Genomic DNA, 15118 nt, shown 5'->3' on the forward strand with positions numbered 1-15118 from the left:
TGGCCAGACCTGTGCCAATCCGAAGCCAGGAGCCAGGAGCTTCTTCTGGTTCTTCCACGCAGGTGCAGGGGCCCAAGGATTTGGGCTTTCCCAGGCCACAGCAGAGAACTGGATTGGAAGTGGAGCAGCCGGGACCCGACCTGGGTCAATATGGGATGCTGGCACTGCAGGCGGCGGCTTTATCCGCTGCGCCAGAGCGCCGGCCCCATAGAACGGCTTCGGAGTCTCCTGGCCAGGCTCCTGGGAGGCCAGACGTCTGGGAAAGGGAAAGCCCAGCCTTGCCTCCTGTGGAAGGAGGCAGCTGCTGGGCCACGTTTCCTCTGCCTTGCTTATTCTGCATTTTTGGGTGAGCTGTTTTTGTTTAATGTAAGCAGAGCAAATCCATCCATAGCAAAATCAGAGAAAATAACTTGTTGATGTGTAAACCAGGATGTCACAAATAACCCTGCTTGTTTAATTATAGACGGCTGAGTGCTGTGAGCAGGAAGGGGGTGGCGGCGGCGGTGCTGCCGTGGGAGGGGAAGTCAGGAGATTGTCGCAGGCGTGCCAGGGCCCTGCGGATGGGACCTTGAGGAAAACGGGAGCGCCCGGAGCCACGAGGATAAACTGGGACACATATGGTGCAGGAGTCATGCTCGAATGAGTGGGCAGACAGTGTTCAATGCTAATGCGAGCTTGCTGGGGAGCTGCTAGACAGAAAAATTAAATCCTAGGCAAAAAGAGAAAAAAGATGTGTGGAAGGAATAAGGCAGGAAGGTAGTGAATTTCGACGTTAGGAGGAATGGCTTTACAAAAAAAGTTTGTTGGTCCCCATGAAAACAGAGACTGCTGGGCACAGAAAGAGGCCCTCCTGCCCCACCCTACCCTACCCACCCGGGCCTCCGCTTCCGTGTCAGGAACACAGCAACAAGGACTTAATAAGCTAGAAGCGGGGCAGTGTAGTGGCCTATCAGGTTAAGCCGCTACTCGCAACGTTGGTATCCCATATTGAAGGCTGGTTCGAGTCCCAGCTGTTCCGCTTCTGATTCAGCTCCCTGCTAATGTGCCCTAAAAAGCAGCAAAGGATCGCCCAACTACTTGGGACCTTGCCATCCCTAAAGGGAACATAATGCAGTTCCAGGCTCTTGGTTTCAGCCTGGCCCAGCCCTAGCTGTTGCAGCCATCTGGAAAATGAACTGGTGGATGGAAGATCCCTCTCTCTCTCTCTCTCTCTCTCTCTCCCCCTCTCCCTCTCCCTCTCCCTCTCTTACTCTGCATTTCAAATAAGTTAATAATTTTTTAAAAATTTTTAAAAAAGATTTATTTATTTGCAAGGCAGAGTAACAGAGAGAGAGGGAGACAGAGAGAAAGGTCTTCCATCCACTGGTTCACTCCCCAAATGGCTGCAGCGGCTGGAGTTGGGCCAATCAGAAGCAGGAGCCAGGAGCTTCTGCTGGGGCTCCCACATGGGTGCAGGGGCCCAAACATTTAGACCATCTTCTGCTGCTTTCCCAAGGGCATTAGCAGGGAGCTGGATCAGAAGTGCATCAGCCAGGACTCAAACCGCCGCCCATATGGGATGCTGGCACCACAGGTGGAGGCTTAACCTCCTGTCCACAGAGCCAGCCCCATAAATACATTTTTTAAAAAACCTGAAGAAATGCAGCAGAGCATTTTAGTTTCTAGCCTGAGTTTAGCTTGAGGCTTGTGTCTTGCTGGGTTCCCTGCACCTGTGTCAGAGCTCCGACCTGGCTGTTCTGACTGCTGTCTGAGCACCATCTCCCTCACAGACAGCTCCAGGGGCTGGCACACGTCACTGCTAACCGCTGAATCCCAGTGCTTATCCACATGCTTAGCATATCCTAGGTAGTTATCAAATGCTTGCTGGGTGAATGAATGAATGACTCCTTTTTGTTCTGCATTTCCTTAGGGTAACTGACCCTTTGCCAAGTTCTGGTTCAGAAACAGAGGCCACATTGTAGCTCCAAACTGGAAGCTACCCAAATGCCCAACAACAATAAAATGGATAAATAAATCGTGGCATATTCGTGTAGTACAAACCATAAAGGAGATAACTGTAACTTCAGCCAAGGAAGTGGGTACATTTCACAAATGAAATGTTGAACCAGAGAGGCCACACACAAAGGATTATGGGCTCTGGGGTTCTCTTACACAAAGTAAAACCAGGTAAAATCATCTCTGACATTAGCAGTCAGGATGGTGCATCACTGGGCTTTCACCCTACTGGGATCTGCCTCTCTTGTCTCTGGACTGGGGTGTCAGCCCCACATAGCAGAGACTTGTGGTTCCTGCAGACAGTCAGCCCCCTCAAAGTGCAGAAAGTCCCACTCACCACAGGGCAGTTAGGAGCTGCAGAGGAGACTTAGGAGCAAATGTGGGAAGAGACATGGAGAGGATCACTCTGCGGAAAGAAAGGAGAGCATGGGGCTGGTGATGTGGCTTAGCGGTTAAAGCCACTGCCTGCAGTGCTAGCAGCCCATACGGGCGCCGGCTGGAGTCCTGGCTGCTCTACTTCCGATCCAGCTCTCTGCTGTGGCCTGGGAAAGCAGTACAAGATGGCCCAAGTCCTTGGGCCCCTGCACCCACGTGGGAGACCCAGAAGAAGCTCCTGGCTCCTGGCTTTGGATTGGTGCAGCTCCGGCCATTGTGGCCAACTGAGGAGTGAACCAGCAGATGGAAGATGTCTCTCTCTCTCTCTCTCTCTCTCTCTCTCTCTGCCTTTTCTCTCTCTGTGTAACTCTGCCTTTCAAATAAGTAAATAAATAAATACTCTAGGAAGGCAGGCAGGCAGGAAGGAAGGAAGGAAAAAAAAATTTTTTTTGACAGGCAGAGTGGACAGTGAGAGAGAGAGAGAGACAGAGAGAAAGGTCTTCCTTTTGCCGTTGGTTCACCCTCCAATGGCCGCCACGGCTGGCGCGCTGCGGCCGGCGCACAGCGCTGATCCGATGGCAGGAGCCAGGTGCTTCTCCTGGTCTCCCATGGGGTGCAGGGCCCAAGCACTTGGGCCATCCTCCACTGTACTCTCTGGCCACAGCAGAGAGCTGGCCTGGAAGAGGGGCAACCGGGACAGAATGCGGTGCCCCGACCGGGACTAGAACCTTGTGTGCCGGCGTCGCAAGGCAGAGGATTAGCCCATTGAGCCACGGCGCCGGCCCGAAAGAAAAATTTAGATCCTGGGAGATAAAGCAGGTAGCAGGTGGGTGAGGAATAACCCTGAGAAACACACAAGGAAAATAACCCGCTGGGATGCAGCCAGGCCAGCGTGTGCCAGCACATCGGTGTAGGATGACCAGATTTTGTGAGATGAATATGCACTGTGAAGTTGCTGTATTTTTTGCAACAAATACCCCTCTGTGATCCTTCCCCAATATAGTCTGCCACATACACATAAATGTATGTCAGCTTTGTGTTACTATAATGAAAAGCCCGAGGTGAGCTACTTTACAAAGACAAGAGCTTTATTTCAGCTTGCAGTTCTGGAGGTTCACAGTCCAAGCTCGGGTCATCCCCAGGGGTTTGGCCTCTGATGATGGTGTCCTTGCTGGCAGAGTCCTGAGTTTGCACATGGTGTCACATGGCAAGAGACGGAGCCCCTGTGTCTGTCTCCATCAATCTATGTCCTCTCTCTCTCTCTTGCTCTCTCTCTCCTTATCAAGCCACTAGGATTCAATTATGACGCTCCACCTAACTCCATCACTCCCCACAGGCTCACACTTAACCCAAAAATTGGACTAAGCTTCCACTCTCTAAATAGCATTAACATATGATTTTGGAGTTTAAACTCCTGTATGAGTTCAGGGGTCAAACCATATTCAAACCACAGCATGGGCCTTATCTGTGTGTGATTTTTAAAAGTTTTTTATACTTGTATTTTTTAGGGACAATTTTCTGCAGTTCCATTTGACTGTATTAACATCCTGTTATTTATTTCTTATTTTCTTTTTTTAAGAAAAGCTTTTTCCTTTTTTAAGATTAATTTATTTATTTGCAAGAGTTACAGAGAGAGAAGGGGAGAGAGAGAGAAAGACAGAGAGAGAGAGATCTTCCATCCTCTGGTTCATTCCCTAAATGGGCACAATGGTTAGATGTGGGCCAGGCTGAAGCCAAGAGCCAGGAGCTTAATCTGGGTCTTAATCAGGGGCCCAAACACTTGGACCATCCTCTGCTGCTTCCCCAGGCACATTGGCAGAGAGCTGGATTGGAAGTAGAGCAGTTGGAACTTGCTCTGGCACCCATATGGGATACTGAACCACAGCACTTGCCCCAGTTAGCTTTTTACACTTGATCTTAGCCAAAAGGCCAAGAAGCGATTGTAGTTAGCTTTTAAAAAATGTGTTCATTAGACAGAGAGTGAGGTAGACAGAGACAGAGAGCTCCTATCTTCTGGTTTACTCTCCAAATGCCCACAGTGGCCAGAGCTAGGCCTGGACCAAACCTAGGAGCTAAGAATTCAAATCTGATCTCCCATGTAGGTGGCAGGAACCCAATCACTTGAGCCGTCATTGCTGCTTCCTAGGGTCCGGAGTCAGGAGCCTGAGCCAGATACCAAATCCAACTACTCCAACATGGGACACAGGCATCTTAACCACTGTCTTAACTGCTAAGCTAGGGGCCAGCATTGTGGTATAGCAGGTTAAGATTCCACCTGCGATGCCAGCATCCTATAATGGGCACTGGTTTGAGACTCGGCTGCTCCACTTCCAATCCAGCTTCCTGCTGATGGCCTGGGAAAGCAGTGGAAGGTGGCCCAAGTGCTTGGGCCCCTGAATCCATGTGGGAGACCTGGAAGAAGCTCCCGGTTCCTGGCTTTGGCCCGGACCAGCCCTGACTTTTGTGGCCATTTGGGAAGTAAACCAGCAGATAGAAGATCTCTCTCTTGCTCTATCTCTCCTCCTCTTTCTATAACTCTGTGTTTCAAATAAAATAAAAAATAAATCTTAGAAAAATAAATACATAAAACTGCTGGGCCAAATGCCCACCTGCGGAGTGTGGTTTCTTTTGGGAATCCAGGAGAGGCCAAGGCCCATGCCTGGGCCTTTGAGTTGTTAAATGGGACAGTTAGACAAGCAGACTCAGCAGGGACTCTGCAGGTCTCTGACCTCCCAGCAATCCTCACAGCTCTTGGGGATGGCTTTGGACTTGCATGGAATACGCACGTAGAACTTGAAGCAGATCTTATTTAGAACTTCTGGGGGTAAGAGATCACGGCCGACACCAGGGTCATGTATTCGCACAGTTAAGTGGCTATTAAATGCCTCAGCTCCCCTACTTAGTTATAAATCTCTCGATGATAGAAGCTGCGTATTTATCTTGGAGTCTCCCAAGAGTCCAAAAGCCGGATCTGCACTGCACTCGGAAGTACTGATGAGTAGGACTGCCATGTAGCAGCCCTGAAGGGGACATAATGTCACAACACGTGTGGCCCAGGGAAAAGAGCCAGCCTCTCGTACCTCAACTCTCTACTTCTAAGTTAATGTTAAGGGGTGGGTGTGTGGCACAACATCTGAAGTTACCCCTTGGGACACCTGCATCCCGTGTCAGAGTGGGTAGCTCGGATCCCAGTTACTCCACTTCCAACTTCTTGCTAATGTGCAACCTGGGAGGCAGCCGTGCTTGAGCCTGTGTCAAGGAAACAAAATAAAATTAGGGATAATCACAAGGGAACCATGGGACAAGGAATGTGAGGGTCCCCCTGGCACATAACAGGTGCTGACAGAGCAGGCGCTTGGCCACCGGTGCCTACCAGCAGCAGTGCCCAAAGCCCCATCCTGCCCTTCTGCTCGACGCCTTCCTTCCTGTCCTCGGCCCTCTTGTCCAACAAAACTGACCAAGTGACTCAGCTTAAACCCAAGCTTCAACTCTGCTCTCTAAAAGGAAGTACAGTGTTGAAGCCTGTTTGGGGACATTGCTTTTGTACTCCCGAAAGTGTGACACACTTGTGACCCTCAAAGCCCAGCCTCTCCGTGAAGATAAAGGATGTGACAGCTGTGTAGAGGGTGACCGCTTTCCAAGCACCGCTCAGGACTTTGGGCACAGCTCAGTGTGATAACCGCAGCCCCCTTCTCCTTCTCGCTCCCCCTCTTGTCAGCTTCGATTCACAGGCTGTGTAATTCAAGTCATTAATTTTTTCCATTCAGTGCACTGCCAATTTCTTCTCATTTTGTTCCTGGAAATCTCTTGTGTGCTTCTTCTAAATTTAAAATAAATACACTGTACATAATTGGATGCTAACCAGACAACACTGAGCAGTCATACTCTCTCATTGATTCTGCAGATGTATTTGCCTCCAACATGAGGGGGAAGGTCTCCGGCATGTTCCGGATGAGATGTTAAATGGGACAAGTTGCCCACTCATTCTTCAATATTGGTATTGGCCTTTAGACCATTCTCCAGTTACGATTTTACTGGAAATGAACAGTGAGAGGTTATTGCCCCCAGAATAGACACCCAAGTTATTGCAGTGGCTACCATTTTGCACTTGCAGGCTTGAGTAGAAAGAACCCAGGCATAGGCCTCAGGAGACGGGAGCTCTGGCTGCAGGTGCACCATAAAGTGCGTATGCACGGAATGACAAGTGCTCACGCAGTAGACTTCAATATGCTTAGCTGTGCAATTAAGAGATAGGCCTGGATTGTTTCTTTCCCCAAAGTATAGGATACATCCTTGAGAGAGTCTCAAAATTATTTTAAAAGTACTGGGATGGGGTTGGTCTTGTGGTGCAGTGGGTTAAGCCATCCACCTATGCTGCCAGCATCCCGTAAGAGTGCCAGTTCCGGTTCTGGTTGCTCCACTTCCAACCCAGCTCCCTGCTAATGCACCTAGGAAAACAGCAGCAGATCTCCCAATACTTGGGTCCCTGCCACCCACATGGGAGACTTGGATGGAGTTCCCCTGTCGGTTTAGCCCTGACCATTGTGGCCATTTGGGGAGTGAACCAGTGGATGAAAGATCTTTCTCCAAGTCGAAGCAGGGCCCAAGTACTCAGACCATCCTCCTCTGCCTTCCCAGGCATATTGTATTCCAAATGACATAGCTCTAAGATGTAGAGGCTTCGTCAGCCCAGCCCTCTGAGAGACTGCATGGGGAGAATCCCTGCCAACCTGCGTGGGATGCAAAGCAGGAGTGAGAAGTAACTTGTAACATGTTAAAGACACAGAGGTTTTTAAAATACAGTATGTTACAACCTGATATCAATACCATAGTAGGAGGCTCATTTCCTTTTTTTAAAAGATTTATTTATTTATTTATTTATTTGAAAGGCAAAGTTACAGTGAGGCAGAGGCAGAGAGAGACAGAGAGACGTCTTCCATCTGCTGGTTCACTCTCCAATTGGCTGCAACAGCGGGTGCTGCACCAATCCGAAGCCAGGAGCCAGGAGCTTCTTTCAGGTCTCCTACGTGGGTGCAGGGGCCCAAGGACTTGGACCATCTTCTGCTGCTTTCCCAGGTCATGGTGGAGAGCTGGATGTGAAGTGGAGCAGCCAGGACTCGAAATGGTGCCCATATGGGAGGCCAGCACTGCACGCCCGCAGCTTTACCTGCTACACCACTACGCACGCCCCAGTCATTTCCTTTTAAATTCTGGCTTTTTCTGATCTCATCAAAGAGGAAGTCTCTGTTGGTGATAGTGGGTTTAAACATTTTCTTACTCTATAATCTCATTTTTGACTAAAAGAGTGCAGACTTTGGGCTCGGTGCTCTCTAGCAGGCTAAAGCACGCAGGAAATCGGTTTGCTGAGGCGGCCATAGCAAAGCATCACAGACCCGGTGATTAAACCGCAGAAGTTTACTTTCTCAGCATTCTGGAGGCTCAGGGTCCGAGATGGAAGTGTCCACAGGTTTCCTCGAGGTTTGCCTGCTGGGCTTGTCGATGGCACCTTCTCCAGCGAGCTCTCATGATCGCTCCTTTGAGGACGGTTTTGCCACTTTCTTATAAGGACACCAGCCCTATGGGATCAGCACCCACTCTAGCCCTGCTAACCCCATTTTAACTTAATTATCTCTTTAAAGGCCCTGTGTCCAAACACAGTCGCATTCTGAATCCTGGGTCCCTGGGCTTCCCCACGAATTTTGAGGGACTGTAGTTCAACCCACAACATCTTCTGGATTTTTAGGATATTATTATTAGGATATTATAATATCTTTCACTTGTTTTTGGAGGACTGAGTGATGCTTCCTACCTGGGTCAAGCCGCGCCAGTTTTCGGCTTATGACTGTGATGATGCAAATTATTCACAGAATATAAATGTAAATAAGTTGTAGAAAGGTTGATTTGGGGAAAAACCACAAGAACTAACTGTATACCAAAAGTTGTGATGGAAGATATAAATTTTAGCAAGCATTGCTTAGGTGACTTAGAAAAGCTGTCCCAGTTCTGGGATAGCTTTCATTTTATTCATCTATTGTTTTATGCATCTGTTTGATTGAATGAGTGTTAAATGTCTCATTGGTGTTGGCTGTTAGAGTGGTTACAGAGTCAAGTGAACAGTGCTACAGGACCAGAGGAAGAAATCATTTAGTTCTGCTGAAATTTTAAGAGGGGAGAAGCTAATTAGTTGCAGAAGAAAAACATGCATAAAATTCAGGACTTGCGTTTAGGGTTATGCTTTCTCCAGAGACTATTTTTAAACACATTTGTTTTTCCACTTGATGAGGAACTTTATATTTTCACAGAGTCCAGTTATCTGATGTGAAATGCAGATTGGAAAAATTCAGACCTACTTGTGAAAATATATTTCTTAATCAAATGGAATCACAAGGGGGAGAGCCCTCCATTAAATAAACTCCTCTGAACCGAAAGTTTATCTGGGGATAATTCATAAACTGTTTTCATTGTGGGTCCCTATCTTGGTCATTTAATGAAGTACAGATATTTGTGTTGCTCCTACTAAATGCAGGCCCTGTTTTCCATGCTACATGGGGGGAGGCAGGGAGGTAAGACAGATGAGGTGCTGTCTCTGGGGGCTTACACTCTAGCAAAGATTGACAGTAAGCCAACAGATAGAGGAGAGAGATTCAGATAGAATAAATGCTGTATTAGTCCATTTTCTGTTTCTAATACAAAATGCCCAAGGCTAGATACTTTATACAGAAAAGAGGTTCATTTAGTCCATGGTTTTTGAGGTCCAAGAGCATGGTACCAAAGTCTACTGGGCTGTAGTGTGGACATCACATCTGTGGCTGCTATCTCTGTAGGAGCAGGTGCAAGAGGGAGAGGTCACATGATGAGACAGGAAGTAAGGGAGAAAACCAAAAAGATATGCTTGCTTTCTAACAACCCGTTCTTGAGAGAACTAATGCACTCTGCAAGATCAGCCTCATCTCCCCACAGGCAGAGCCCCTAGGGCCTGACCACCCTTCCCCAAGCCTCATCTCCGACAGTCTGTCATGTGTCACATTGGGGACCAAGCTTCCCCGCAAGCTTTTGGAGGGCACGCTCGAACCACAGCAGATGCTCTGAGGTGATGAGAAGGTGAATGATGGGGGGTTGGGGGGCTGCCTCTGATCATGTAGTCCGGGAAGCCTCTCCGAGGGGTTGACGTTTGAGGTGAGATCTAAGTGACAGGAGGGAGCCAGTGGGAAGAGCGTTCCAGACTTGGAAACAGGAAGCAGGCCTGTTTCTGAGGCCTGGTGGGCAGGGGAGGGGGTGAGAAGTGAATTCAGGGAGGAGGGCCAGGGCCGCATCACATTCAGAGCCCATGGGCTGGAGTAAGGAGCACGGACTTGCTCCAGGGGTGAGGAAAGCCACCGGAAATTTCTGAGCAGGGAACGGAGCCATCTTGTTCAGAATAATGGCTGCCTTTGTGAGCACAAGAGGTGAGGAGTCCGGCTGCCCGGCCTCAGGCTCAGCAGCGCCACCTACCTGCAGTCGGACTGTAGACAACCTCTCCAAGTTCAGTTTCTGCACCTCGGGGTCAAAACCAGCTCCCTACACAAGTGACAAAGTCACACAAATTCTCCACGGCAGGAGATGGCAAGATTTTTCCAGGAGAGAATCTGTTACAGGTTGGGTTGCAACCCTTTAAAGTCTTTCTGTTGAAATCCTGAGCCCCAGGATCTCCGGATGTGGCCTGATTGGAAGTAGGGTCTGAAATCCACTGTGGCTGCTGTTCTGATCGAAGGGGAAACTGGATGCAGACGGCACCCAGGGAGAAGCCCAGCTCAAGGCAAAGAAGGAGGTCAGAGCGATGCTGTACAAGCCAAGGACGACCAAAGACTACAACAAAGCAGCAGAACCCAGGGAGGAGGCTAGGATCAGGTTCTCCCTCACACCCTCAGAAGGAGCCCACCTTAACCCTGGCCTTCCAGCCTCCAGATCCACGAGACAATGCATTTTTTTTTTGACAGGCAGAGTGGATAGTGAGAGAGAGAGACAGAGAGAAATGTCTTCCTTTGCCATTGGTTCACCCCCCAATGGCCACTGTGGCCAATGCACTGCGGCTGGTGCACCGCACTGATCTGAAGCCAGGAGCCAGGTGCTTCTCCTGGTCTCCCATGCTGGTGCAGGGCCCAAGAACTTGGGTCATCCTGCACTGCACTCCCAGGCCACAGCAGTGAGCTGGACTGGAAAAGGAGCAACCGGGACAGAATCTGGTGCCCCAACCGGGACTAGAACTCAGTGTGCCAGCGCCACAGGTGGAGGATTAGCCTAGTGAGCCGCGGCGCCGGCTGAGACAATGCATTTCTGACATGGAGCCACCCAGTCAGAGATGCCTCATTGCAGCAGCCCTGGCAAGCTCATTTAATGTCCACAGAACACATTTTAGGCTTTGCAGGCCAGATGATTTTTTTTTTAAGATGTATGTAATTTGATAGAGAGAGAGGGAGAGACAGCAAGTGAAAGGTCTTCTTCTGTCCCCTGGTTTGCTCCCCAAATGGCCGTTGAAGTCAGGAGCCAGGAGCTTCTTCCAGTCTCCCTCGTGGGTGCAGGGGCCCAAGCACTTGGGCCATTTTTGCTGCTTTCCCAGGCCATTAGAAAGGAGCTGGATTGAAAGCGGAGCAGCTGAGAATCGAGTAGTACCCATACGGGATGCTGGCACTGCAGCTGGCAGCTTCACCTGCTGCGCCACAGCGCCAGCCCCAGGCCACACGGTTTCTCTCGTGTGACTCAGCCTGGCCACGGCAGCACAGCAGCGCACGAGCAAATGAGCACGACTGAGTTCCAAGAAACCCAGGCACAGATCTGTGTCGCGGGCAGCTGCACTTGGCCTGTGGCTGGCAACCTGCTAACCACTGTCGCACAGAAGCGTCTGCCTCATTTCCCCCACCGAGGGCCCGGCTGTTTGGAAACTACACAGAACCTTCTCCATGGAGACTTCCACCTTTGTTTGGGATTTCGTAATTATGATGAGAGCTAATATTTACGGAGTGCTTGACTTGTAGCAGGACCTGTGCTAAGTACTTTATGTGAATTTCCTTACTTAATACTCCCAAGTGCCCAGTAGCGTAGGAATTACTCTTTTCAACTGCATCTTATAGATAAACAAACTGAACACAAGCAAGTTAACCGAGTTGCTCAAAGTCACTCCTCTGGCCTGATGCAGAGCCAGGATTCAACCCCGCAGTCTGTTAGTCTAGCAAGACACACACACACACACGGTTGCTTCAAGAAGCTCATGGAAAAGGCAATTAAAATATCATTTTATTTTGGTGCAAAAATATTGTGAAATCCAAGCATACGAGGCATCTTCAAAGAGTTCGTGAAATGTATATGGTGAGAAAACTATGCATGGCTTTCAAATTTCCAATTTTTCCTAAGAACATTTTCAAGGTTTCTCTTCCCTCTCATTCTAGTTTCCTAGCCTTTGACCTTTTTTTTCCAGCAGAAAAATATGTTTAAGTAATTTTCTCCTCCAACTAAGACAGGCAATCCTTTCCTTTTCCTTCTGGTAGCATAACTACCAGAAACAGTTTTGAAAAATTACTTGTCTCATTTCATTTTTAAAAGAAGTTTTATTTATGTGAAAGGTAGAGTGACGGAGAGAGGAGAGTCAGAGAGGGCCGGCGCCGCGGCTCACTAGGCTAATCCTCCGCCTTGCAGTGCCGGCACACCAGGTTCTAGTCCCGGTCGGGGCACCGGATTCTGTCCCGGTTGCCCCTCTTCCAGGCCAGCTCTCTGCTGTGGCCAGGGAGTGCAGTGGAGGATGGCCCAAGTCCTTGGGCCCTGAACCCCATGGGAGACCAGGAGGAAGCACCTGGCTCCTGGCTTCAGATCAGCGCGGTGCGCTGGCCGCAGTGCGCTGGCCACAGTGCGCTGGCCGCAGCGGCCATTGGGGGGTGAACCAATGGCAAAGGAAGACCTTTCTCTCTGTCTCTCTCTCTCTCTCTCACTGTCCACTCTGCCTGTCAAAGAGAGAGAGAGAGAGATTGATCTTCTATCTGCTGGTTCACTCCCCAAATGGTCGCACAGCTAGGGCTGGTCCAAGCTGAAGCCAAGAGCCTGGAACTCCATCCAGATCTCCCACATGAGCAGCAGGGATCCAGTTTCTTGATCCATTACCTATGCCTCTCGGGCATGTTAGCAAGAAACTGGATCAGAAATGGAGGCTGGACTCTATCCTGGGCGTCCTGAGACGGGATTCAGGTGTCCCGAGTGGTGGCTTCACCTGCTCTGCCACAATATCCACCCCTACTTGTCTCGATTCTAATTCTTGGAGCAACTATTCCTTTTTCCTTGTGAACATTATTTAAAACAGCAATATCAAGGGGCCGGCGCTGTGGTGCAGTGGGTTAACGCCCTGTCCTGAAGCGCCAGTGTCCCATATGGGTGCCGGTTCTAGTCCCGGCTGCTCCACTTCCCATCCAGCTCCCTGCTATGGCCTGGGAAAGCAGTACAAGATGGCCCAAGTCCTTGGGTCCCTGCATCCACATGGGAGACCAGGAAGAAGCTCCTGGCTCCTGGTTTTGGATCAGTGCAGCACCAGCCGTTGCAGCCAATTGGGGAGTGAACCAGCGGAGGGAAGACCTCTCTCTCTCTCTCTCTCTCTCTCTCTGCCTCTCCTCTCTCTGTAACTCTTGACTTTCAAGTAAAATAAATCTTTTTTTTTAAAAAAGAGATATAAATACAATCTCATTAAAAAAATAAAAAACAATATCAAATTTTTTATAATTTTTTATTTGACAGGTATAGACAGTGAGAGAGAGAGAGAGAGAGACAGAGAGAAAGGTCTTCCTTCCGTTGGTTCACCCCCTAAATGGCCGCTAGGGCCGGCACTATGCTGACCTGAAGCCAGGAGCCAGGTGCTTCTTCCCGGTCTCCCATGCGGGTGCAGGCACCCAAGCACTTGGGCCATCCTCCACTGCCCTCCTGGGCCATAGCAGAGAGCTGGACTGGAAGAGGAGCAACCTGGACTAGAACCTGACACCCATATGGGATGCTGGCACCGCAAGGCAGAGGATTAACCAAGTGAGCCCCACAATATCAAATTCTAACAATCCTGTTAGTCTTGCTGTTTCCGCAAGGACAATGGGCTGATGGGCCATACGGGTACCCCAGTACGTGGACAATCTGCCGTGTGGTCAGAGCAGTTGATGGACGAGCAGCGGCGCTCAAGTGTTGCTCTTTCATGTCTTCAGACTCACTCACTCCTCTGTTTCCCTCCACTCCCATCGGCTCCATCCCATATCTGGATTGCTGCAATGGTCGGTCCCTGTGCCTCTGGACTGGTTTCTTTTCTCATTTCTTCCGTGTGCTACTATCTGATCCATCTTCCTAAAACACCTCTTCCGTCACATCCTTGTTGTGCTAGGGAACATCCAGTGGCCCCCTGCAGCCCCTCAATCAGGCTCGACATCTGGCTTCCACCCTCGCAAACATGGCCTTGTTGATGTGAGTAAACAGAGTATTTCTTTCAAGGAAAATGTTTCACGTTCCAGCAGAATGGCTCTGGTTTGTGTACAGCATTCCTCCTGCTACAAATCTCAGTATCACCCATAGGAATTTGTGAAAGTAGAGTAAGCAAATCAGTAGTGTATATAGGCGAGCAGTTCCCCCAAATTCACCCCGGCAGTGTGACACAGAGAACCCACACAACAAAGGATCGAGCCCCAGGTTCAAGCCACACAATGGAAACATTCCATCTAGTTAAGGGGCCGACTGTATGCAGTGAGCCAAGAAAACACTGAATATATTTTTAAAACACCTATTCTATGAATCAGGGTAAGCCCACGGCTGTAAGCAATGGTCTCTAGGTGTCAGTGGCCTGCGGTGGTAGTTTATTTCTGACTCACATAGTGAATAGATGTTCCAAGGCAGGTGTTTCCAAGGCAGGTGTTTGCGGCCGGTGGGCAGCCCTCTTCCCCTTGGTCATTCAGGGTCCCAGCCTCCCTCCTCCCCATGGGAAGAACTCATGGCTGCCAGTTTCTTCCACCTTGGAAGAGGAGAGGGCCAGTGTGGAGGAGGTACGTCTGCTTCCTGGAAAGCTGGTTCAGACACAGTGTTCACGCTCCGCCCGCAGGCAGGAACAACGGCACCTGCACACAGGGGTGTCTGCGAAGTGAGTCCCTGGTTGGGCAGCCACTTCCCAACAACAGCCCCCTGCTGCGGGAAAGCACGTTAAGGATTTCCATGGACAGCTCGGTACCTCTGCTATATGGAAAGGCCTTTGATACGAAGTTCAGTGGTAACTTAGTGCTTGGCTAATTATGCATAAAACCTGTTCAAGTTATAGCAGTCGGGCAGAAGCTAAAAAAAAAAAAAAAGGAAATCGTACTAAAAACTGCTTTTGAAAAAATTTTAATGACTTGTTTATTTGAAAGGCAGAGAGATAGAGATAGAGGGAGACAGAGAGAAATCATGCATTTGCTGGTTTGCGTCTCAAGTTTCTGCAAGAGCCAGGACTGGGCCAGGCCAAAGCTAGGAGTTGGGAACTCATTCCCAGAATCCCATGCAGGTGGCAGGAATCCAAGTACTTGGGCACCATCTGCTGCCTCCCAGGGTGCCGGAGCTAGGGGCGGGGCCAGGACTCAAACCCAGGCCAAACTAAAAACTGCTTCTTATTGCAGACTCTCCCCAGGCTCACTCCTAGTCTGCGGTCCCCAGACCTCAGCGCCGTCATCACATCTTCAGTGGAGCCTTCCCTGAGGCCCCTGCCTAAGCCACATTTCCGCGCTGCACACAC

The sequence above is a fragment of the Oryctolagus cuniculus genome, chromosome 20, assembly GCF_964237555.1.
Source record: "Oryctolagus cuniculus chromosome 20, mOryCun1.1, whole genome shotgun sequence".
Taxonomy (NCBI): domain Eukaryota; kingdom Metazoa; phylum Chordata; class Mammalia; order Lagomorpha; family Leporidae; genus Oryctolagus; species Oryctolagus cuniculus.